Consider the following 27,186-nt stretch of genomic DNA (forward strand, 5'->3'; position numbering starts at 1 on the left):
ATTACATCATTAGTTCTAGATGAAGTGTTCCATGATTCATTGTTCGTGCACAACACCCAGTGCTCCATGCAGAACGTGCCCTCCTCAATACCCACCACCAGGCCAACCCATCCTCCCACCCCCCTCCCCTCTAGAACCCTCAGTTTGTTTTTCAGAGTCCATCGTCTCTCATGGTTCGTCCACCCCTCCGATTTCCCCCTCTTCATTCCTCCCCTCCCGCTACCTTTCTGCAGGCTTTCTTAATCTGTTCTTTACAGGTGCAGCACTGACCACAACAAAGAACACTGCATATGCAGATAAATCTGCCCTTGAACAATATGTTTTTTCTAATATAGAAAACTGTGAAAATGAGAAAACTTGCAGGCATATGGACACCTCCCTTAAATATTTATAAGGTCATCAATGTAGGACAGGGCTTAGGCTTGCTGTATAAATTACTACAGAGCAGAACAATAACCGCTAGATAGAAAAGGAGATATTCCCACTCAAAAGCAGGAAATTCTTTGTAATAAAATGTTCTAGGAGTTCAGTGGATTTGGCTCCAAGGAACTGGAGGCCTCCAAGCAGAGTTGGAGAACTTCTTTGTATAAATATAAAATCAGAAGCTACACTGTTTCAGGGATGCCTAGGTGGTTCAGTCGTTAAGCATTTGCCTTCGGCTCAGGTCATGATCCCAGGGTCCTGGGATCGAGCCCCGGATCGGGCTCCCTGCTCCACAGGAAGCCTGCTTCTCCCTCTCCCACTCCCCCTGCTTGTGTTCCCTCTCTCTCTGCCTCTCTCTCTCTCTCTGTGTCAAATAAATAAATAAAATCTTTAAAAAAAAAAAAAAAAAGAAGAAGCTACACTGTTTCTAAGGCCTGTTTAATTCCAACATTCCCTAATACTTTTTGATGACCCTCAGCTTCTCCCATGTGTAAAAACCCAATGGTTGATGCCTTTAAATAATTTTAGAATAACTGGTGTACATTATGAATAAATTTAGAATTTGGTCCAGAAAAAAAAAATTATGGTTCTTGAACCATTAATTGCCTACAACTTAAAAATAATAGAGCTAACTTCAGTAATGTAGAACAATTATTCTTCTAGTTGGCTCTCTGTTGAGTAGCCTTATAGATAAGAATCATGTTATCTTTCATCTAACCTGTCAATTATTTATTGGATTATTATGCTATTGCTGTATATTAGCTAATGTTAATATCTGGGGAATATAGTTCTTAAGGAGGTCAAGAAACTTGATAAGGAGGATATATAAATAACTATAACAAAAGTGACAGATGTAAGAATAAAGGTCCTCATAAAGTCCGCCCAGGACCCAGAAGATGGAACAATGTCTTTATATCTCCTTAACATGATGCTATCAGGTATTTAAAAAGATTAATTAACAGGAAAATTAAACCAATTATTGTTATTGATTTCCTTTTTTTTTTTTGACACCCTGCCTCTGCTTCCTCCTTCTCAACAACTATTTCTTTTATTATAGATCCTGACTTCATTATATAATTTTATATTGTCCCATATAATAATAATCACACTATGAAAATAATTTTTATGCCTTTAAATTCCTTCTTTCCCTTTTAAGAAATTAATTTTCTTATTTTTTATATTTCTTAATTTTTTTATTTTGAATTCCGAAATACTGTCAATCTCATTTTATAATCTAGATACATAAACTTTATACTTCTGAGAATTGAAGTTCTATTCCTAAAAATTTTGTTGTCGTGCCTGACAATAATAATGGCCCTCTAATAAGATGGCCCAAATTTTGAGTTAAAATTATTTGGGGTTTCTACATTTTAGTAGGTTTTCTCTCCACGTTTGTGTTGATTAGATCTTTCCCTCCTCCTTATCTTTTCCACATGGGTGGAAGATGACAGATCAGGGTTAGAAGTATAATCCACAACTTTGGAGCAAGAACTAACTGGCCTTCAACTGCATAACCAGCATGCTCTAACCTGCAAAGCTGACCAACCTCAAGACTAGCTCAGAACAGATTTTATCAAAACGAGCATTCCCTGTGTCAGACCACCTAACGAAGTTCTCTGAAAATTCTGAGTTAATGCCATGTGTATTACACATGCCTGATCAGAAGAATCACCCAACAACATTTGATTGCTAGACCTCTCCCCTGAAGAGTCAGATTAAGTAGATCAGAGATGGGATCCGAGAATTTTTTTCTTTTAATAAAAATCTAAAATGATCCTAACAACCAGGCAAATTTAAGACAGCTTTAGCATATCAGCAAAAGTCGTTGTCATCTACTAGGTATTTAATTAACTTGCAGACTTTATAATTCACTAATGATTTAATCCAAACCGTGCCTCTTTCTTACAGCAAACACTCAGTGTACTAAAGACATTCCAAGATAAATGATGTGTCCCTTTCTATATGTTCCTTTTTAAGAAAAATCGTTATTGGATAACATAAACAAGGAAGAGTTATTTACCCCAGTGTATACAAATCTGAAGAAAGGAATGGAAACATTATACAAAAAAATGAAAAGAAATAACAAATATGCATTAGCCACAAACTTTAAACTCAACACTAATTAGATATACCCAGAGTTATACTCTCCTGCCCTGACCAACACTCAGTTTGTTGTTTGTAGCTATAACAATTCAGTTCCTTGCAGCTGCCGAGTACCTAAACATTCAAACAAACTTTTCCCAGTACATTTCCATGCATCTAGAACATCCCATTCTCAAATCAGGATCCCTCCATTTCTTACCAGATCAGAATCTTCCTGGGCCTTCAGCCCTCTTATTTTTGGAGACCCAACATCATATTATATCAAACATATTAAAATGATGCCTCAACCAAAAAAAATATAATTTTTCTATAAATATATTTTAAGATTGTTATAATCTGCCTTTTGATATTATTTGGCCACAAAAAACTAATTTAAGTCACAGCTGGCTATGATTTCTCAGTAATTACCATGCATGTTTTAGGATTCTTCAAAAGGGAAAAAAATGTCACCTACAAATTGTTTTCAAATGTAGGAATTTTTTAAATAATAAAACAAAAATTAATGAATAGCAGATATTTTATTGAATAGTAATCTCAATTTTGCAACTTATCTTCCTATTTAGGATCGAATAAAGTTTTTTTTTTTAAGATACCAAACAATTAATAGGCCTCTGAAAAGATCGGAGGCCCTATATCCTTATAGTGCCTAAAATAGCCCTGTCCCATACCCAGTATGAAATAAGTCAACTCATCTAATCTTCCTCCTTTCCTGTTCCATGCCCATTCTAGAAATTCCTCACCTTTGGCGTAAATAAAATAATGCCTCTGATATGAGCAGATTTGATTATCTAAGAAGAACAGGTTTGAGAGAGGACTTTGAGAGTGTCATTTTTGTCCAGAAATGGTGACCAAAATTTTATAGTTTGATCTGGGGGTCTGTTGCTCTTTTCTGAACCTTACAAAACTGTTCTAGATAGGCCCCCCTGCTGTACTGATGTGTCCAGCTGCCCGGCAAAGAAACTCACTCGGAAGTTGAGAACAGCAAGCCAGAATGAATATAATCAGTCATTTAACTTGCTAACTCACTTTCTCAAATGATAGATACATATATTGGTGAACCTGTTAGGACTCTGCTCCTTTGTGCTGATGTGCACAATTTACTTTTTAAAACAAAGCATTGAATATTTCTCCAAGACATCTAAGGGTAACAATTCACTGTCAATATGAACCAATTACCATCTTGGGGAACTAGGAACCAACTAACTCTCAAATCCTGAGTCAGATAAAGAATTTTCTTTTTCTTGCTTTTAGTTTGACAATAACAGTTAGGTCTAGAAATAACAGAGCACACCAGTAAAAGTCTCCTTTCTCAATACGGATGTCTGCGTCAGCAGCATAAATGCTACAATCTTGCATACGATTCTGCTCTGCTAAGATCTGCAGACTTAACTGTGTTTAGGTAGCTCAGATAAGCTTTAAATAAGCATCTAAATTTCTGGGTGCTTATGGAAAATGAACCAAATTCCTCTCCTTTTGAGATTCCCTTATGTCTGATTCTAATGCATTCGTGTAGGAATAACAGGTCTTGCTTTACATACCTAAGCTTACCATTAATATTAAACAACAAATTTAATGCTGTCGGCCACGTTGTACTTCATTCATTCCAGGGAACAAGAATCTTTTGTGTTTATTTTATTTCCAGCTGGTAAAATGTTACGTTATTTGCCTTTTTTTTTTTAAAACAACTGCTGTTTTCCTCTGGGGAATTGAGGCGTTTCATGGAAAAGTGCAATCATGATTCCAAAAGATTGCATGATATAAAAACCATAAAATTGTACATAGTGTCGGGATGTGGTAATGTAACAGCGAGGAGGCTGCTGGGGACAGGCTTTGTTTTCCCGGTCTCTTTAAAATCCAGTGACTGTTTTCATTTGTTCATATATTGGGTTCTTGTTAACATTGATTATATGCTGTTACTGTTTTCTACCTAATTAAATTTGCACGTTGAAAAGTTGAACACCACTAAGAATACTTATTTCCTTACAATTGGTTTGCTTGTTGTAATTAGGATCAACCACCTACCTGGTAAGCATATTTGGTTCATGGGCCCAAAGGACAAGAAGTTTCTCCAGAAGATGTGCTCTGAGTCCTTGGAAAAATTTACCAATATATGGTCCCCTTTCTAAAAATCAAAAATAAATAAATACACACATACATACATAATAAGGCTGCTGATGGAGTTAAGCTTAGCAACAGCATATAAGAGTTTAAAAGAAATTTTAGTATCAGATTTTTTCATCTGCAATACCTGCTTCTATCCATACCTCCTGTCCTCACAGTTCTTTGAAGGAGGTCTTTTGCCCCCTCCTTCTTAGGTGGGGAAATTCAGGTACAGAGTGGTTAGGTTACCTGTCCAAGATCACACAACTATTCAACAACTGAACTGGGATCTGAATCTCATCTCTGTCATTTAAGACTTTGCTCATCTACTAGTGATGATCTCAAAACATAATAATGTAAACTCATTTATCACAAACTCACTTTCCAGCTTCTGCAGCTCCACCTGGTGTCAAAGTTCACATTTTTTTCTTCTGCCATCAGTGGGCTTAGATCCCTTCAGCTCTTTACTTATGAATATCCTCATCTATAAAATGGGGACATGTGTACCCACTTCCGTGGGCTGCTGAATGATTACATAAGATGATATATGCTGTGCCTACTGGACCATCTAACACACGTTCAGAACTGGTCTCCCCTTGCCCCTTATAACTCTACCCACCATCCACCAAGTAAGAGAAAGTTCGAGTTGCCCTTTTTAATTTTGTTTTTCTTAGTGCACCCTTTCTCAACATCCTCTTGAAGACTAACGGGGAAAGAGAGTTCTTTCCTGATGCAAAGGGATGTCACAGAAATTTAGGAAACTTAAGCTTCTTCTACCAAATTGAAAATTTTCAGACACTTTATTAATTCACTAATTAATTAATAATCACTCTGCTGATTAATAGCTTAATTATGTAAGAGAAAGTATACCTAGCACAGAACAGCCTATTTATGATACAGGATCACTTTTTTAAATATCTCAGCTTATTCTCTAAAAAGATATATTCAAAAATAACCAGTTTTAAAATGTTTCCAACTATGAACTTCACAAAAATTTTTAAGCAGAGATATAAAGTGTTTTTTATATGTTTATGCACACAATAAATTAATAATTCACTACATTTTATTTTTAAGACATTTTGGTTGAATACATTAATTTAAGTTTACTGCTTAATCAACAAGCCAAACAAATGCTACAAGGCACGCTGGAATTCCAGTTTAGAGAGAACACCAGAGCTTTGCTATTTTCAACATCCTCAAGTAATGAAACAACCCCATCAATCATGTCTTGCCTGGCACTTGGGTGATTTACAAAAAAATGCACTTGTATTTGTACATGTATCTGGCCACCCTCCCCCTAAGGAGAGATGTTATCCCTTTCTATGGATTAAGAAACTGAGTCCTACATAGTAGAGGTGAGTGGCTCAAGGTTACACAGGCCAGCTGGTAATTGAAATGAGAATTAAATCAGGTCTTCTGATTCTAAATCCCTCCCTGTTGCCAGCACATACACTAAAAGTGAAACAAGCAGCCTTAAGACACTCTAAGTAAGACATCAATATTATCATCGACATCTGATATTAATAAGTGAATAATAAATTAATTATTTCACCTTATCAAACAAATAATTCATTAACTCATTGAACGAGTATTGTTATTAAATAATTATTATTATCTTAATAAATTGAATTATTAAAATAACTTTTTAGATTGATAATAAGGGTAATGACTTAAAATAAAAGGAAATTAATGAGCCCTCATCTCTCATTTTTAAATTCTTTCTTTTTCAAAATTTTATCTTAGGAAGTCCAAAAGTTTTGATTCCCTGTGTGAAGTTTCTAGACCTTTTGAAACTGAAAAATTTTCACTGTTAGCCAACTTTGGCTATACTTCAAAAACTTCCCCTCGATTCTCAACCCTGTTATCAACCCACACCATTTTGCCCCTGTAGCTTAAAACTCTAATAACCCTCTCTAACCACGATGCTCTACCTCTCAGCTCCCTCTCCCCTCTTCTTTATTTATTTTTATTTTTATTATTTATTTACTTATTATTTATTTAATTTTGAGAGAGAGACATGGGGGGAGGGGCAGAGGGCGAAGGAGATAGAGAATCTTAAGCAGGCTCCATGCCCAGCGGGCAGCCAGATGCAGGGCTCCATCTCACGACCCAGAGATCATGACCTGAGCCAAAATCAAGAGTCTGACGCTTAACCCACTGAGCCACCCAGGCGCCCCTCCCTGTTTCTTCATTGACACTTCTCTGTTAACTTCATCAAAGCCCTGACCCTTCCATCTTGCTCTGAGACTGTCTACCTTCTTGTTTCTCTCTGCCCTGCCCAACCTCAAGTCCCATTGTTCGTGGGTAATGACCTACTCTCTTATCTCTAGAGCACTCCATTTCTTGCGTCCATCAATTTCTGTTGTGTCTCCCAGGAAAAGAGCAAACTCAAATCAATGATATCTGTCCAGAGAAATAAGCGTCTCTAAAGAAACCACACCAGAATGACTTATTGCCACTCACTACATTTATAATACCCCACCTCAGCAAAGCCTGAAACACCAGCTACCAACACTTTTAGTTGACTGTAATCACCACCCATCTTCATCTCACTTCCTCCAGGTACAGTAGATAATGAGTCCCGCTAAGACTCTTGAATCACACCCGCCCCCCAATTTCCCTGGGATCTTACTCCATGAGCCATCATAAGCATGTCTGAGTCTTTCTCAGCTTGAAGGTAGGTAGTGATAGATGATAGATGATAGATAGATAGATAGATAGACAATAGATAGATTGATAGATGATCAATGGGTAATGGATGAATGGATAGATATCACTCACTGGATTCTCATGCCCTTGGAAATATAGTACAATCTTTCTTCTCATCTTTGCAACAGAACGTTTAAGAGGCACCATACTCTGAAAGACATAGTCTCTATTCCTCATTTTCAAGTCACTTCTTATCCGACTTACAGGGGCTTTTTGTCCCCACTTAAACCTTACTCCAGAAAATCTTCAGTGACTTCCTTAGTTGCCAAATTAGTGGATACTCTTTAATACCATTGCATAATTGACACTGTCGATTATTCCCTGACCTTCTGTGATTTCAAAGATTTTAAGTAACCTCTTTTCTCTCTCTGTTTTTTTGTTGTTGTTGTTCTTCTTCTTCTTTTCCTCTGTTCACTACTGAAACATTTGTGTTTCTCCACGTCCTGTCATCAGCTCACTGGTGAACTCATTTTAAATGCTTTCCCTGATTGACTTCATTCATGCTGGTGTTTTCAACTAGTGCCAATCATCCCAAATATATATTTGTGCTACTGAAGATATGTATGTATGTGTAAGGGTATATATGGAAAAGCACATAGGAGTGGTGTATGTGTGTTGAATGTGTGTCGGTACACACACACCAAAACAAAAACAAAAACCCATAAATACCCACAGATGTCTCCAGTCAGTCCAGCTGTCTTCCCCAAGCTTTGGAATCACATATTTAATTGGCTGCTGATGATCTCTCCCCATGTACCCTATGCAGATGTAAACTCACTGCTTTAAAACTGAATGTATTTTTTCTTCCCAAATCAGTGCTACATCCATTAAGACCCCTAAATTAAAAACCTCAGATTCATCTTCGACTCTTACACTATATATTTCTATTTAAACACAAAGTCATGTTAATTTTATTCAATAAAGATTTTTTCCTCCACTGCCCTAGTCTAGAAACACATCCTGACTCAGTGAGATTACTAAATCTCCAATCCAATTATTGTCTCCAAGTGGTCCATCACCTGGAAAATAGCCAATATGGAAATACCTAGCCCACTTTCCTATCTAAAAATCCTGTGGGGCTCACATACCCTTCAAAGAGCCAAGGCTCATTCTCTGCAACTTCTTTTACCTCATCTCTCCAAAACACATTGAACTCAAGGGCAGATCCAGCTTTGGTGGGGCCTGAGGCACCTATAATTTGGGGAAGGAACCCTCTTTAAGCAAAAGGATTGAAAATTAAAGACAAAAGTAAATATTTATTTCAAATGAAAAAAGAAATCACAACAAATGGTGAAACCTGGACCTGGAGGTCCCTTTCTTAGAGACCTTGCTAAGCAATGAAGCAGAAATGTTTACATAGACATTGTTCTGGATTGCAACCTGGCCAACCTTTCCACCTAAAACCTCCACAACTTCCAGCAACCCCTAGAATTCATCAGGGACTGTTCAAATGAGAGAACCTGAAGACAGAACTTTACTAGCTTTCCAGTAAACTCGGCTCGACTTCCACCTTAAGTCCCAGCAAGCTAAACAATGTTTCAAACACACCCCATCCAGTGTGCTACCTTTTTGCCTTTGTTCACCCATTAAATGCACTTGTCCATCCCAGGCTCTGGACAGCCTCCAACCATCCGTCTTGCCTAAAAAATTTATATTTATGGTTCAACATCTAGCTCCAGTATCACCTGATTCACCCACACCGGGTGACTCCTCTTCTCAGGGCTCTCTTAATTCCCAGTGTAGCTCTCTCCTAATATTTGCAAGGCCCAGGGCAAAAATACAAACAGAAGCCCACTTGCTACGTACCCCAATGTTAAAAAGTTACAAACCAGACTGACAAACTGTTAAAACATATTCTGTCCTTCTGCCCTGAGAAATTTATCTTCTAGATAGTTGAATGCAAGGTTGGAATTCTGGAACTCCTTGCGGTTCTAAGCCAGAACCTCATGCACTGGGAGAGCCGGCCTCAGCCCCACACCACATAGACTTCTCTTCTTAGTCACCTCCCTCCTCAAACTTCCTTCCATGCTGCCGTAGCTTCACATATACACACGTGGACGTCCCCGCCCCATCCCAGCTCCATCTACTACCCTGCAAACGGCTACCGCAGGACCATCCCTCAGGCCAAGGTGTGCGCATGCGTAGCAGGGCACAGTCCCGGAAATGTACTCAGGACAAAGGACAGCGCAGAGAATTTCAAGTCCAATGCATGGTCTAGACAGAGAGACAAACTCTGGTTGATTACATTCCCTTGGCTCTCCAAACTCCCTAACCTACGGGAAGGCGCTTAGCCAAAGCAGAAACCGGAGTGGGGCTTTCTAAAGCACACGGGCCAGGGCTGGAGCCCCTCTTGCCTGAGTCTAAGGCAGGTACTGTTTATATGAATGATGGATACGTCTCCCCGTTAGACTGTGAGCTCTTTATGAGCAAAGGCTGCTTCTTAATCCATTGTTGCCAGGAAATTATAAATGGCTGAAAATCAGTGACTGAATAAATGAATAAAAGAAGGAAGAACAGCGTACATCTGGGCCTGGAAAGCCTATAAAATCATGATTCTTGGGATGTTTTTGTTCCACATAACTATCTCCACCAAGCTTCCTCACTGATCTCCACATTCTGTTCACAGAGAAAACGCCTTCCCAGCAAGAAGCACGGCTTCTTTAAGTGCAGTGCACTAGGATGATAATTAAAAATATAGTGATTTAAAAAATCTAGATGGTGCTCAGCGATACGCCTTTTTACAAGCTTGTAATGAGTCTCCCGTGCACTGACCAGGATTTGAAAATACAAATACTGGTTGAGGCAACACCAAGAACCATCTTCAAAATGAAGTTCAATTGTCTCTCAGTCAATAAATATAATTGCCTGGTAGCAGATTCCTCCCTGACTCAGCAGTGAGAGTCTGCCTGACCGGGTGCTTAAAGGACAGGGGAGGGAAGGATGGGAAAAGGTAAAAACAGGAGCTAATAAAGCCAAAGATCTTAAAAAAAAAAAAAAAATGAGTGCAGTGTACCTAACACACTAGCTGGTACAAAGTAACTGTGTAATATGCGGTGGAGTAAAAGAGCGAAATGACTTTCAAAAGGCTCTGAGTTCCATTCCGTGTTGACCCTGTTTCTCTTCAGCTGGGCAAAAGGCAAATAGAAACCATGCAGTGAGATATTTTTGTCATACACAGCTGCAATTTCTGCTATCACATCTCAAAAACTTCAAGGAGAGTTTTTAAAAACATGTTATTGCTATGAAAGAATTTTGTTCCCAGAGAATTCGTTAATCCAAGTATCACTGGGAGCTCTGTACAGAGTCTGTGATGTTTCCTTCATTAAGTTACAGAGAAGCGGGTTGCAGTACTGTGTGACAGAGTAGAAAAGGGACATTGGCATCCAAATCTGACTTTGAAGACCATCTTAGACCTTGGAAAAGTTACTTAATTTACCTTTGCTTTCATTTTCTCAACTCTAAAATGTAGCTTAGAATAAAATTGTCTGTTTCCCAGAGCTGTTCTTTGAGGTTTAAATATAGTGGTTTCTGTGAGGCACTGTGAAGGTGTTTGATAAATGTAAATGAATTGTATCTAAAATATAGGAATGCCTGGGTGGCTCAATCAGTTAAGCATCTGCCTTCGGCTCAGGTCATGATCTTAGGGTCCTGGGATCAAGTCCCACATCAGGCTCTCTGCTCAGCGGGGAGTCTGCTTCTCCTTCTCCCTCTCCCTTTGTGCTCTCTCTCTCTCTCTCAAATAAATAAATAAAATCATAAAATAAAATAAAATAAAACCAGTAGTCATTTGTACAGTACATCACCCAGGACAAAGACACATTAAATCAACAATTGCCAACTTGACTTTCTAGTCAACAATCAACTGGGTTTTCATGTATTGGTGTGAAAGTTCCTCCCACAAGGTATACTTGTTTAATCATGATGTACTTCTTAATAAGTCTTACTTTGCTAGTCCGTAAAACCCTGAATTTCTCACATAAAATTGAGTACATGTACTATTTACTCATATGTCAGACTGCTTCAATTAATTGGCATAAATTATCACATTTAATTGTACATACCAAAAGCAATAAATAAATGCCTGTCTAAACTGGACTTAATTTGGACTTTGATTTGCTTTTGACCTAACTGATTTTCTTCACTAATATTAACATTATTTGCTAGGCTCCTATTAGATATCGAATGAATCTGTTCTTCTGAATTTAGATTTTGCATGAAGAATACTGAGTGAGTCCAGTAGTCCGAATAACAACCCAGTAATTGAATTGTCCTATGTTCTTTTAAAATAATTCTCAAACCAAAAACTAAAATATGAGACGTGGGAAACTTCACACAACTGTATTTTCAAAAATTGCCTGAAAATTTGTGACAGTTGTCTTCACATATAAAAGCAATTTTCATAATGCCGGGGTTGCCATTAATGATGATACATTGTCAGGGGCCTCAATGAATTTAACATCAGAGCTTTTGGCTGACTTTTGAAATTCTTGTTCATACCTTTATTAACATTCCATACGTCTTCTCAGTTTCCTCAGACTCCAGACCTGGAAATGGCTTCTTACTCCTCTGTGTGTCATAAAATGCACCTAAACTTGGAACTTAATGAAAGAGGACAATAAACTAGAGATCTAGAAGCACAGGCTGACTCCTAGATTTACTTCTAGCTCCAAATAATAATTAACCCTTTCTGACAATATTTTTAAAGATATTATATTAAAATTGCAACCATTTATGTTTGTATAACAATATTTTGCATTTCACAATATTTTAATAACTAACACATCTAATTCAAGCCAAAATAACCCACAAAAAACAAAACCCCAAAACTCATGAGTAAATCAATGAGAATTTCCGTCCCTGTTTTTCAAGAAGCACTAACAATAACAGGTACTGACAACAGGTTTTTCCTCACTGTCTACACAGGTTTTGATTTATGGCTCATATAACTGGCCTTGTGCTTTATGTCTTGATTCCTAGATGGTTAAATCTTTACCTCAGCTGGAAAAGTCCATTCTATAGGTTTTCACCCCTGGAGTGGTCTGGCTGTTGGTGTTATTTCTCAGGAGAGTTGTGTCAAATTATTGGAAACCATTAAATTAAATGATGTTTAAGTACCTTCAAATTATTTAGACAGTCAGCTCTATATAAATATGAGACATTGTCGATTCTTATCTTCTTAAAGGCATCTTCTATGGGCAAAGATAAGAGGAGAAATATTTCTACTATAATCTCCTTAAAAATTACAGAGTCAATGCAGCTGGAAATGTCCCATAACTCCCTCCACTTTTTTATACCATCAAAGTGTCAAGAGCAAAGACTGAGGTGGCTCCTTTGGCATCCATAATTGTGTGTCAGTTAAAGAGCTATGATTTCTGCCCTTTCAATTAAAAGTTTATTTTTCTTTGTTGTTGTTGTTGTTGTTGTTAAAGGTATCCCAAAAAATAATAACTGTAAGCAACATAGAGTGTAGTATTTCTGTGAAGTGATTCAGGAATCTTGACTATAGAGTCCCAGGAAATGCTGGGTTAAATTATCCTGGTCCATTATTAATCCCCCCCCCCCGCCAAGTGTGGGAAAAACAGCACGCTTCTGGGGTCCTGTCACCTGCCTCACCATTACATGACCTTTACTGTAGCACTTTCTTACCTCACACTTCCATTTCTTCATCCACGAAATGAGGAGACTGGTTTGTAATATATTTAAAACTCTAACATCCAAGGATTGATTCTTTCTGGAAAACAAAATAATAAATTGTTATCTGAGCTGTACTAGCTTTGCTGATTTGCCCTCATTTGCCTGAGATCCCAATATAAAACATATAGCTTCTGGATCCAACAATTAACAAGATGTATAGTTCAGTTAATGTCAGCCATCCTGCTTAAACTTGTAAACTAATCTGGCATTTCTCTGAACAAGTAAAAAAACAAACTGATATTCAAGTAATGTAGCAATTAGGTATTCTTGTCTGGGTTATGGTGCTATGTTTGTGGGACAAGAATATAAAAGAATTTTTATAGCTCATAAAAATGATTAGTCAGGAAAGAATAAAATCACATTAAAGAATTCACAACTGTTTTATTTTACTAACTACATATTATTGGAGTAGAGTTCTAAATTATATGGCGATGGTTTTTAAAATAGTGTATATTTCAAAGTACTGAATTATAATTTATTTATAAAATTAAAGCCCAATTCTCCATTATTCTGATAGCACATACTGTCAGATGCAGGTAGTTTTGAGTAGCAAATACATCATGATAGAAATTCAGGAAAAATGATATCTGCTTCTATCTATAGTTCTTTAAATCAAACGACAAGTTGCCTGACTTGAATTAAAAATTGAGTGTGTTTACTCTTTTTAATATAAATTATCTTTAAATATCATCTTCAAAAGAATAACCAACTCAAAAATAATTTGAATATCTATTACAAAATGATAGTATTTAACATGAAACTATAGTTCTAGAAGATTAACTTTTACACTTTTGTGTACTCAAGTATTAGTACTGTATTAATTACATAGATGAAAACGAATATACATCATATGCTGTGTCTTGTTTAGAATAGTAATATATTTTTTTTACGTTCTAAAATAAGATGTGAAGCCTCTTGTTTCTATTTCGTTCCCATCCGTTTATGGTTTTTTCTTTTAAGATTGGGTAATGTGAACCTCACTGCAGCCTTTCATTTCAAGTTTGGAAAAACTCTGGATTCTTTCTTTATCAGCAAATAAAGATAAGAGTAGCATGCTAAAAATGCCAATTTTGCTTCTTGTCTTGAAAGGTGATAATGTGCTTTCCAAAGCAAATTTTCTTTTCTAAGTCCAAAGACTCAGTAATATCACCTTAATAATCTTTTCATCTTGAATAGCACGATTCTTTGAAAATATTAATTACTGAACCATTCCTGATATCGCTTTGAAATTATGTTATACCACTTGTAACACTTTACCACATTCAAAATGTTGTACAAAGAGAAATCAATATTATTAGAGGGCTATTGACCAAGAAAGATTTTTCAGAAATACCACTAGTCTAAGCATAAGTGAGTACAACAAGCTTGAACACTAATTAGGTACTGAAAACAACAAGCTCTATTTGGGTGGAGAAACATGTCATTAGTCATAGGTCCTATGAGTGGAAAAATTTTAAGATACTTGAATCATGATATTTAAAAATAAATACAGCTATCTATAATAAGTCCTTCATTCTAATCAGTGTTTTTGGTACACTTAATTGATGCATTCTTGCAGCAAATAACTATATAATGGAAAGGGATGATTAAAAAATGAGTAACATGTTTATTTTAAAACCCAACCATTTCTACTAACATAATAGGAATAACTAATCTTAAATTATAAGCATTGTATTGTAAGTAATGTAAGATTTTTGACTTTTCATTTATGTTTCAGAACACTAACCACATTGTCTCACTTATTTGTAATCCATCAACCCAGGTGACAAATAGTCTTCTATATTTACCCACTCAGCATATACAAGAAGCATACTGTATTAGCAGCTGAAACTACAAACGCTAATGTCAATCAAACAGTCTGGCAGGGTACCATATTTCTTGTCACCAAGAGGCTTAAAGCAAAGAATCTGTGCCTAATTCTTTTAAACCTTATAGGTCAAAAGGTTTTAAAATTATTTTTGACACCATTTCTTTGCTTTGTCAACAGGCCTGAGTACTTTTTAGCTCATAAAGGATGTCAAAAACAACGCATTCTAACGTCGCAAATTTATGGGTTTTAAGACATCGCTTATCATAGTAACATAATTCTGCAGGCAGATTACGTGATCACTATGCCTCAGAAAGATGTTGATATAATTTTGAAAACTGTGTCCTATAAGCTTGGCTGCATAGGGCCTAGAACTGGACCAAATGGCCAGTGGGGCCTCAGATGTGTTTTTGGCTATGAAGCGGCTAGGAGTTGGGGTAGGTAGTCCATACTCAGTTGAGCGAATTACAGCTTCTACAGTCTTAATCAATTCCTTGTGGCCTACACTGAATCCCAAGGGACACATTTTAGCAGTTCTTTTGAACTAACTCCTCACAACCCAAATCACATGAGTTCATGTACCTTCTGACAAAAAAAAAAAAAACAGAATCACTCTCTCCTTGTATACAAGGAGCACTTGAGTACAGCTCTTTCCCCCTTCGGCTTTTGCTCCTCCCTTCCTTGTTTGGTTTTTTTTTTTTTAAGATTTTATTCATTTATTTGAGAGAGAGAGAAGGAGAGACAGAGAGCACGAGAAGGAAGAGGGTCAGAGGGAGAAGCAGACTCCCCACTGAGCAGGGAGCCTGATGTGGGACTCGATCCCGGGACTCCAGGATCATGACCTGAGCTGAAGGCAGTCGCTTAACCAACTGAGCCACCCAGGGGCCCTGGTATTACAGCTACTTCAGTGAAACTTCTGGTCTTTTCTACTGCCTTTCCCATCTTTCTTCACATCTCGAACGTCTCCTCCTTTCAATCCTAAGAACTGGGTTGTATCATTGGACTTTCTCTCATCCAGGTACTCTTCTCTCGGTTTGATCCTTAACACCCCTGTTGAGGTCATTTTTACACTCAAAAGTCTCTTCTCTTGGGGTAACTCAGGCAGGAGTCTGTTAGCATATCACTCCTCAGGAGCAAAGCTACTCCTGTCCTCCTTTGTCTAACCTCCTTACTCTGCTCTCCAGAAGCCATCTTCGTGACCCCATCCCTTACGCCTGATACATTCTCTCCCTGCAAACTTAGTGTCTCCACTCTCTTCGTAAAAGCTTCTCTCTTCATGAAGATTTCTTGACAAGCTGAAAGGCATGACAAGCTCCTCCTGGCCTCACCCTGACTAAACATGAAATAGTCTCCACAGTCTCTGTCACCACCCAAGAGTGATACACAATGCTATTATGTGAGGTTTTCTTTCATCTTTTTGTCATATCTCTATGTCCTTATACTGTAGGGTGTGTACTCTTTATGTCAGGCTGTGAGGATGTGGTTGATGAGCAACTGTAGACACCTAGAAGTTATAAGTGATACATCGATGCATGCCATACAAGAGCTGAACAATTAACATTGCTATGTTATGTTGATGAGTGCTTAAACCTATAAGGTTTCTTCAAACGCCTTCTGACTTGAGGAGGATCATTCCTCCTTTTTCCATCCATTAGGAGGCCCGGGGTTACCAGTGGGTCAATAAAGAGGAAGTGATTCAGAAAAGGGTGTTTGTAATATTCATTTATGTACATAAACATAAGAGAAACTAAAATTACAGTATATATACTAAAATTTAAAAATATAATTAAATATATGTAATTATACTATAATTAAAATAAATATATAATTATACAAATATATATGTGTGTGTATATATATACTTATATATATATAACAATAAAAATAAGCCAAAAGAATTACACAATTAAGTACCATCTCTGGAGAGGAGGAAACATCTTATAGTTGTCTTCAAATTCTCACTCGTGGCCCAAACGCTCAACATTTAGAAAAATAATCACTACTATAATAATAGATGCTTTACTATGAATGTTGTATCAAAAAAATGCCATCTTCAATAAAAATTGGCTTACAGACTCTATTGCATAAAGATTCCCCAAATCTCATTTTCTTTTTATTTTACACATAGGTAACAGTGGTCTACACTAAGCCATAGCTTAGTTTGTAGTTATTGTGAATTTGTTATGAAACAAAGGATTTTGTGGTTTTTAAATTTCACCATATTATATCCAAATGGCATTTTGCAAGCTACACATTTATAATTTGGGGCTGTTATTGCTATTGTAAATGAATAATAATAAACATATTGTCCTAAAATGGTTTTTAATCAGACTAATTCTCCAACGCATTTGATTTTGTTTCCCATATGAAAAGAATATTACACAAAAAAGAATATTACAATTCCCAATATGTATACCACGATGATGTAGAGGGGGGAGGTAAATCTTAGCTGACTTTGCCAACAAGCTATTTTTAATAATTTTGTTTCTATACTTTTACTTCTAGAGCCTAAAATCTTAAGTGATTTTTGTTCCCTAAGCATTTGTCTTCTTCTTTCCTTTCCTAGATATTAAAAAAGAAAGAAAGAAAAGAAAGAGAAAAAAGCACTTTATGCCTAAAATAACTTGAAGTCAGCTCTCTGCCTACACCTATAACAAAATGCATGACTTTCACATTTGCAAATAATTTTACAATAGACCCTTCTATCACATTACTTGGAATTAAACAAAGCAGGAATGTTAACAGGAAAGGTCTGTAGACACATTACACATAGAAACATAAGGCCATTGTCTTATGAAAAAGAATCTTCTTTTGAGAAATGTCCTAAAAAAGAATGTTTGACGTGTAGTGTATAGAGCGTTTAGTGATATGCATGTAAGTACTAAGAAATATGCCCCCCAAATCTAAAGTTTAGAATAAATCTATAAATGGCCATGGCGAGGCTTCCTTGACGTCAGGGTGTCTCATATCTATAGGAATCCAATCCCAGTGACATTATGATAGGGTTTTAGTGGGAACCTTTACAAGGCCATGCCTTGCACTAAACTGCCCCCAAGAGAGAATGGCATTATGATGAGGCTCTGGTGTACCATTTTCCCTCTTGCATGGATAGATTTCCATGCAGTAGAACCTCACTGCTGGGTGAAGATCTGATGGTGTGTGAGCCCTGGGGAAACAGCTTCCCTCTCTCCCTCTCCCCTTTCAGCTTTCAATTGCCCTGCTGTTAAAAAGAGGCAAAGAGTTGGGTTTAAAAACATTGTGTATATTACAGATGCAGGGTTTCCTTTCTCTAAAAAAATCATAATATAGTATTCACATCTTTCGCAATAATGAAACTGACATTTTTGCCTTTGGAAAAAAAATCCCCATTGTGCCTTGGCAGAGAAAGAACTCAACAAATACAGCATTTGTTAAAGGGGTATCGGTATGTAACTGAAATAGTAAGTCAATAAATAAAATACAACGATCATTTACCATGCTAAAATCAGCCAGTACTCTATATAAGTAATATACAGCTAATAATAAGTAACATGCAGCTCTCATGAAAAAGCATTTGCCATTTTCCCTACACAGCAGCAGCGTGATTTGTTTTATTCTCTGTGTACATTTATATGATGAACTCTCATTACAGAGTCTCAGACGTTTGATATTCCACTTATAAAACATCCAGAACAGAAACTTGTTAAAGGAATGTGGTTTTTTGACAGTTTTTTTTTCTCCCTCCAACTTTATTTTATTTCATTGTCATCCAGCTATAAGCTAAACCAAGGGCAGACAAAAAAGTTCCGTGGGAGAACCGAAAATGGCAGCTCTGAGTGCCTGTGAGTACAGAGTTGTAGTGCCCACAACCCATCCTTGGGTAAGTAGGCCATCTCCTAGCCCCTAGCTGATGAAATGCCATTGTGCAGTGAGATTCAGTTCCTTGCCATAGATTACACTGCGTTGATTCTGTTTTGCTTTTGGTCAAATGCCAAAGCAATACATCCAGCAACAAGAAAGCAGTGCCGCTAATTAAAACAACATATTCAATCCTAACATATGCAAAAGGAAATAAATATTTAAATAAACATGGATTTGGGAAAGACTGTCATGATTAAAATTATACAAAACAAAATGAGGCCTAAGAATAGTGAATTTTCTCCCCAAAATCTCCCATCTTAACAGGGTGGAGAAAGTATTCAAATAAGAGAATATTTAAAGGTAAATAGGACAGTAAATATGAAATAACAAAGTAGACAAAATAAAAGAAAGGAATTCATATTATGAAATCACTTTTGTCTTAAAACAGGGCTCACTGATGTATTCTTTTAAATATCTTTCCTCTAAAATTTAAAGTATAATCTTTTTTACTTTAAATACATGAAATTATGTTTTAATTAACTAATTATCAGATCATTCATTTGTAAAGTTCTATGTTAATTTATTCAACATTTGTTGAATAAGTATTGAGTACTTACTAGGAGCAGGGGTGTGTGCCAGGTGATAGAGTTAATAGGATGAATAAGGCAGACATTTTCTCTTCCCTTAATAGAGCTAATAGTTCGGTGAAGGCTAATGGTGCAAAGAGAGAAACAGAAAGAGGACAAATAAATAAATGAATAAAGAAGATAATTGGGGCGCCTGGGTGGCTCAGTCGTTAAGCGTCTGCCTTCGGCTCGGGTCATGGTCCCAGAGTCCTGGGATCGAGCCCCGCATCAGGCTCCCCGCTCAGGGGAGAGCCTGCTTCTCCCACTCCCCCTGCTTGTGCTCCCTCTCTCTGTGTGTCTCTCTCTGTCAAATAAATAAATAAAATCTTTAAAAAAAAAAAAGAAGATAATTACCAAATATGATTGAAGAAAGTTAATTGTGTTTGAGATTGACAATGTTGGAAGAAGCCTACTTCAGACAGGGTGATCAGGAAAGTCTCTACAAGAGGTGACGTCAAAGCTGAGGCCTGAAGGATGAGGAGGAGGACATGGCCACACAAAGGACAAGAGAGAGATATGGTCAGAGGGGCCAGTGAATGCAGGGGTTCTGAGAAAGAAAGGCTCAGAGTGGTCTAGGAACTGAAAAAAGGCACTGGGGATAAATCTGAGAACAGCCTGAGATGGGCTGGAGAAGGAAAAGGAATTGGATTTATAGACTCTGGAAGGAGATGGGACAAGGGTGATAGAGAAGTAGACGAAGAGCAGGTGATTTTAAGATATATTTTGAAGGTAAAATTAATAGGACAGGACTGTACTGGTTTTTTGTTTGGGGTTTTTGCTTGTTTGTTTGTTTTTAAAGATTTTATTTATTTATTTGACAGACAGAGCAGCGAGAGAGGGAACACAAGCAGGGGGAGTGGGAGAGGGAGAAGCAGGCTTCCCGCCGAGCAGGGAGCCGGATGCGGGGCTCGATCCCAGGACGCTAGGATCATGACCTGAGCCGAAGGCAGACGCTTAACGACTGAGCCATCCAGGGACCCCTGTACTGTTAAAACCTTAGAACACTTGGAGAATGAGACCCAGAAAGGTGAAATGCATTGACAAAGTTATGCAGATAATGACAGTGTTGGCACAAAATCCCAGGTAGCCCAAATCATACCCTTAAATGCCTTACGTTATACCAACTGTTACATCGCGTTCCGTTCTCTCAGTATCTTTATTGCAGTATCAACCTGAGAATTTAATCAAGATACATTTATGAGTATGTATATTATGTGTATATATTCATATATATGAATGAATTGAGTATAGAGTTCTAATCTTAATAAATCATAAACCTTTTCTTATCCAAGAATAGATAGAACTCAGTGAGAGCTGGAATTTTATAACCGTGTTTTGGTCACAGACATATTTGACACTATAACTGTATACCTCACGTTTCTCAACAAGGTATCGATGGCAAGACTGCTGGTTGCCCACCGAAGGTCATTTTCCCCCATCTTGGACACCTGACTGCCCAGTTAAATTACATTTCCCAGGCTCTCTTGCAGTTAAGAATAGTCATGCGCAAAGTTCTCACCAATAGAATTGAAGAGACGTGGCCGTATCACTTCCAGACCTAGCCCTGAAGGCAGTGAGCTTGCCTCCTCTATGTTCTTACTCCCATTGCCACCAGCCTAAACAGGGATGTGATGGCGATCCAGCAGAGTCCATGCAGATGGTGACAGTACCCTAGAAGCTGTCAGAAAAAATAACTATATGAGAACCTGAGTCCTTGAGTGAACACAAGGAGGAGAGCTTCCAGCCATGTTGGAACTCTTAGGTGAGAAAGAAAGAAAATTCCTTGTTTTTAAGCCACTGTATTATAGGATCTCTAATATTTCAGCAGCCTAGCTTTAACCTAAACAGTAAAGACTCATAAATCTCTACATGCTGGAACAATTATACTTTTCATGTTGGAAGCAATCCTGCACCTTAATAAGGGGGAATATAAAGAGTCTTAATTGAGTAGTTCACTGGCTTTCTATCTAAGTGGTGTTTTCAGGATGTTTTGTTGGGTGGGAGTGGAAGTAATTCTGATACATTCATCCCCTGCTCCACTCACACACACACACACACACACATTGGGATCCATTGTTCTATGTGGCTTTCCTAGGCAAAGGAGGTAGGTCTCAAATGGTATGCCATAATCCACCTGCCCCCCCACCACCACCCTGTGTGCTTTAATCTCTTATAGATCTGAAGACACAATGAAGAATAAATATATTTGTTAAGGCAATGCCTGTGAGATAGATCATTGAGCTGTGTGGGTAGGATACGGGACCCATTGGGCATGTGTTACTGTGAGGAAGGCATAGACCAGCTTCTGTCTGGTGCCCAAACTCAGGAGCAGATGGGCAGGATCAGTGTAACAAATGATTACTCAGCCACATGGTGCTGAAGGCGACCAAGTCCACCAAGGCCATAACTGTGAAAGGACTTCAGTGTCTTCAAAGCTGACAATGTCAGGAAGATAGCAATCCAAAACCATTGGTTATGGGTACCAATTCCTGGTTTGATCAGTTAGGATAGCAAGGTCACGTGTCACATGGCGGGATAGCAAGGTCACATGGCAACTCTCACAGCAGACGACAACTCCGACTCTATTTCTCAGATGAGTGATTATGAGGCTAACAGGCAATTAGTAATTCATAAACTATCCAAGAGCAGGAGTAGTAACAAAATAGTAGTCATGGGCATAATCACAGCAAATTCTCCTGAGCACTTACCTAGTTCCAGGCCCAGAGCCAAATGTGCTGTACACACTAATTTAAGCTTTATATTATTTTATTATCTCCATTTCACAGTTGAAGAAATTGAAGTGTAGGGACACTAAGTGGGAGACCTAGTAGTCAAACGGGCAGAGCAACTTGAAAGCCTTACATTTAACCGAATTAGACTGTGACCTTTATCAAGCCAGCACCCAGTCATACCCTTATCTATATCCCCAGAGCATCTAGCATATAATTACCTGCATGCAATATAATGAATACCCAACTGCCAGTTAATTAAAATAATACAGGCAGGGCTTCTGCTGTTCGTTCTCACTATTGTGGTAACTGGAAACAATCTGCAAGGTGTCAGTGTCAACACGGTAAAACTTTCATACAGCATTCCAGAGATATTTGTAGATTATCCTGTTTGCTAATTGGGGCAATGCTCAACTTAAATTGTACAAGATGAATGTAAAGAGTGTGACAGACTTGCAGATACTGTTCAAGCAAACATCTTCACTCTTCTCCAAACGTTTCAGTAAGGCTTCCCCTCTCTCGGTGCACATGGATAATCACTAAAGAGGATGTTTCTGGTTTCTCTCTCTGACCCACTCTACACTCCTTTTCATCCCTACTTTCAAAAGGATGAGTTGCTAAGCCAATTGACCAGAGTCTTATATTCACTGGGTTTATTTACTAATGGGCAGGATGACTGTGTCTCAAAAGCAGGCTTCTTCCTTAACTCTCCACTGAGGAGCAGATCTTCCCTGTTCTCTCTTTTCCTGAGCTCAGACATGAGGCCACCTTGCCTTTTATGTCCCTATGGGGTAAGCAGACCTGCTTTTGTGGGCACACCTTTACCTTTCCGCTCTGCTTAGACCAAGAATGTGATATTAGTCTTCAGTCCTCTTCATGCAACAGGTTCAAAACATGGTTTCAGAGTCTAACTTGCAGCTGCAAGGGTTCTACAGGCAAACCTGAATGTGTAGGTCCCAAGGTCAAAGCAGGAAGTCCCAAATCCAACATCATGAGAGGCTCCAGAATTATGAGGTAGAAAGTACTTGAACATACACTTAAAAATGGTGCTTTTTTTACGTTTGATTCTTTATGTAAGGGCCCCCTGAATCAGAACTCCTAGTGGAGACCAGGGAGTACCACTCTAAACCCAAAACAACCTCTATAATCATCAAGGAGTAAGATTGTATAAAGTTTTCCAAGCTGAAAATTCAGAAAAACTTCTGTAATCCATGGCTATGTTAATTTAGGCCATTGTATCATCCTCAAAATAAATCCACATTACACTGTTTACTATGGTTGAAATTTCAATTACAAACAAGATACCTAGTGTGGGTAAACTAATACTGAAAATTTCACCACAAACTAAAAAGTAGAATTAAGCAAAATCAGTTCTATTCATAGGTCAAATGTGTAAAAGTAAGAGATGGGAAAAGAAAGGGTTGGAAATTTAATTTTCATTCTCTCTAATCCCTAGCTAGCTATTCTGAATCCCAACATCGCTAAATACAGCAATACAGCGGGGAGAAGTAATGTTATGGTATGTTTTCTGTTGTTTCCAGAAAACACGTATAAATTGAAAATGAAAATTCCAAAAGAATACTAGCTTCCATACCACATGATACTTATTAAGGATATCTTAGGGAAAATTTGGATATTCAGTTTCAAACTTTCAAATATGCTTGATTAATATTTGCTGAATATTGAAAAAATGAATATCTTGTGGTTTTACTCTTATGCCTAATGCGGCATTAAATATTGCTATATATATATATATATATATATGGTGGGTTTGGGGGGTTTTTTGGGGGGCATGCTAAATTTTACTGTTGCTTACTTGTACTATTACATTTCCAACAACAACATATGTGGGTATGAATTCCCCTTCAAACATGCAAAGACAAAGAAAAAATGTTAAAGCAACATAAGAGAAATTTAATTATATAAAAATGTTAAGCTCTTATAGGCCAAAAATTGCAATAACAAAGTTAAAGGAGAACCAAAGAACTGAAAAAAGCTATTTTCAATACTTACAACAAAGAGTTAATATTTTACATTTCAAACAAACAATCCAAATGAAATACAGGTGTAGCGTAGGAATATGTAATTCACAGACTATATATACATACACCAATGAGCATATGAAAGAGGTAATCAAGTTCACTAATAATTTTTAAAAATACTAATTAAAACCATTATAATTTTTTCACCTTTCAGAATGGAAAAAATTTCACGAGTTGATACAACCCATTAGTGAAGAACGGAGGGAAATTTGATTCATATACTTCTCCTGAAAGTATAAACAGGTGCTTTTTTGTAATTTGCAGTGTCTCTGAAAGATGAAATGTGCGCTACTTCATAACTTAGCTATCTCACTTCTAAAAAGCCATACTAAAGAAATAACAGAATAGATACTTAAGGAGGGTTAGAGAAGCATTGTTTTTAATAGTGAAAAAAAAAAAAGGTTGGGGGGGGCAATTTAAAGTTCCATTCGGAGGAGGGGTTAAATGAGAGTAGAGCAATATAGTAGAATAATATTTGAGAGTCACATATGTAAAAGTTTCCGATAACTAAGCAGATGTGGTAACAAAGAGTTGAGAGCAATTAATGGAAGCAGGTGGTCTGTCACCAAAAAAGATCCAAATCCAATTTTTTTCAAACGCATGATGTGGCCCAAACCAAACAAAATTCACCTGCAGATCATTTCCCCAGCAGGTCTCCAGACTTTGAGATCAGAAGTAGAATTAAATGTAGTGACCTAGAAAGACAGCTAATGACACAGTGTAAAAGGGAGAAAAGTAAGTTGCCAAACCAATGACTAGTACGATCACCTGTTTGGTAGATACGTATACACAGAAATGTCTGTAAACACACAGGAAAAAGATAAAAAGCACAGGTTAAAAGTGATTTACCTCCCCGTGTAGAATTAGTGAAGCAGAGGAAGGGGACACGGGTGGCTTTACTTTGTAATTTCATCTTGTTTCTTAATTTGTCTGATCCTGGGGAGTTTTTACTTTTGTGGTTTTTAGCATTTTTCAGATAAATTTTTAAACAATAGAATTAATCCACAGAAATTCACAAATAAAATTTCAGGAAAAATAAGAGAATCATATTAGGCTGAAGAGACAAAGCATATCTTCCTTAAATGTCAAAAACTTTGGTTATTCCTAATTTGGGATATACCTTTTACGATTAGTCAATCACCAACCAAGTTTTTTTTTTTTTTTCCTGAAGAGAAAACATTGGAAATAAAACACAAAATTAGCTCCTGTATTTAAACACTGAATTTGCACCAAGGAAAGATTTCAGATTCATGGAGAGAAGGGAACAGTCAACAGTTTGGAAAGTTTTGACAAGATTTTCCAGTATGTAAGAAAGTTTAACTCCATTTACCCATCAAAGCTAGCATATTTTCAGTTATGTTACCAATTCACAGAATAGTATGATCTAAGTGTCAAAGAAAGTTAATTTGAATATAGCAGTGAAAGATACTATTATGTTCTGCTTCTGTCTACTGATAAAACCTGAACTTGGTGGTAAGAACATCTTACCTGAGCATTTGGGGGTTGAAGAAAAACAACATTGATAAGGCATTCAAATGGGAAAGTAGCTGATCTTATATTATGATTTTGAGCATACTTGAGGCTAGTGTTTAGAGTTTGTTATTTGTAATTCTTATGAAGTGTGTGTGTGTGTGTGTGTGTGCACGCATGCTTTATTTGGTACATTATACTATTCTATCACTCTACAGCCAGGCTGAATCTCAGGAAAGCCCCATGTCAGGCTCCCTGTTCAGCAGGGAGTCTGCTTCTCCCCCTGCCCTTCACCCTGCTTGTGCTCTCTCTCTCTCTCTCAAATAAATAAATAAATAAATATTTTCAAAAAATAAATTAATGATTCTAAAAATTAAATACTGAAATATAAAGTGCTATGGCCTGTAATTTTATCTTGAACCCTTCAGAGAAAACCTGTTCTTTTTTTTTTTTTTTTTTAAGTAGGCTCCACGCCCAGTGTGGAGCCCAACACGGGGTTTGAACTCACGACCCTGAGTGAGCTGAAATCAAGAGTTGGACGCTTAACCGACTGAGCCACCTAGGCATCCTGGGAAACTCTATTCTTACTCAGATAAATTCCTAGGAGTTTTATAAATTACAGGAAAAACCCATGAGCAGGGGAATTGCAGGCCTGCTGAGCTCCACCTCTGGGGCAGTCATCGCGGACCCTTAAGCACTGAAATAGTCTCGGCTCATGCAGGACTCAGTAAATGAAGGTTGATTTACTGACATCGACAATTAATAATATAGAGTAATACTGGCAGACAATCTCCTGTTTTAGTTTTTGCTATTTAGAGATTTCTCAAGCATGCTTAAATGTGAAAAGGAATAGATTTATTTTTCCTCTGTAGCTTTGTGGTAGGTTTTTCTTCCATGATTTCCCCAACTAAAAGTAGTCTTACCCCTTCCTGTGAAATTCCATTTCTGCATTTTCATTTCATCTCCTTCAGAGTATAGTTGTGTATATTTAAACATACCTGCTACTCCACTGCCCCAAACCCTGAGACTCCCCCTCCGTATTAGGTAAAGAAAAAGCCAAAGTCCCCAGTTCACTCTTTAACTTCATCCTAAATAATCTCCTCGTCCCCTGCCTTCACCTCACCCTAGTCACTAGTCCCTCAAACACTCCAGGCCTTTGCTTCAGCTCTCAGTTACTCTGCAGAACTTACTTAAAGAGCTATCTGCCCTTGCCCCACCTCATTAAAAAAAATAAAAAGTCTGTGTTTTAAGAAAAGGCATCCCCATATTAATAGAACTTGGGCTTTAGTGCCACCTCTGTTCCAATACAGGAGGCTGATCTATTTGATGCTTTCTCTATGGATGTGGTGGCAGAGTCTAGTAATTCTCAACCAACTGTGTGGATTCAGTAATACCATCCTAATAACTACAAGCAGACAGTGCTTTAATTAGCAAATGTATGCAATCTACACATTTAAGGCAATCCCTATCAAGATACCATCAACTTTTTTCACAGAAATGGAACAAATAATCCTAAAATTTGTATGGAACCAGAAAAGACCCCGAATAGCCAGAGGAATGTTGAAAAGGAAAAGCAAAGCTGACGGCATCACAATTCCGGACTTCAAGCTCTATTACAAAGCTGTAATCATCAAGACGGTATG

At 37.4% G+C, this 27,186-nt stretch overlaps 2 long non-coding RNA genes across 2 annotated transcripts in view; both read right to left on the reverse strand.

Moving 5' to 3' along the window:
• LOC115940454 (uncharacterized) overlaps positions 1 to 11,921 on the reverse strand; it is a 19,751-nt gene extending 7,830 nt beyond the window's left edge. The window contains exons 1-2 of the long non-coding RNA XR_004075201.2: positions 11,833 to 11,921; positions 4,549 to 4,648 (exon numbers count right to left, since the gene is read on the reverse strand). This is a non-coding gene — a long non-coding RNA (uncharacterized LOC115940454). The remainder of the gene's footprint in view (positions 1 to 4,548; positions 4,649 to 11,832) is intronic.
• Positions 11,922 to 20,193: 8,272 nt separating this feature from the next.
• The window catches only part of LOC115940455 (uncharacterized), a 141,725-nt gene continuing 134,732 nt past the window's right edge, over positions 20,194 to 27,186 (reverse strand). The window contains exons 2-3 of the long non-coding RNA XR_014143252.1: positions 20,822 to 20,980; positions 20,194 to 20,474 (exon numbers count right to left, since the gene is read on the reverse strand). This is a non-coding gene — a long non-coding RNA (uncharacterized LOC115940455). The remainder of the gene's footprint in view (positions 20,475 to 20,821; positions 20,981 to 27,186) is intronic.

This window comes from Leptonychotes weddellii, chromosome 2 (assembly GCF_054177405.1).
Source record: "Leptonychotes weddellii isolate Sample4059 chromosome 2, ASM5417740v2, whole genome shotgun sequence".
Lineage (NCBI taxonomy): Eukaryota > Metazoa > Chordata > Mammalia > Carnivora > Phocidae > Leptonychotes > Leptonychotes weddellii.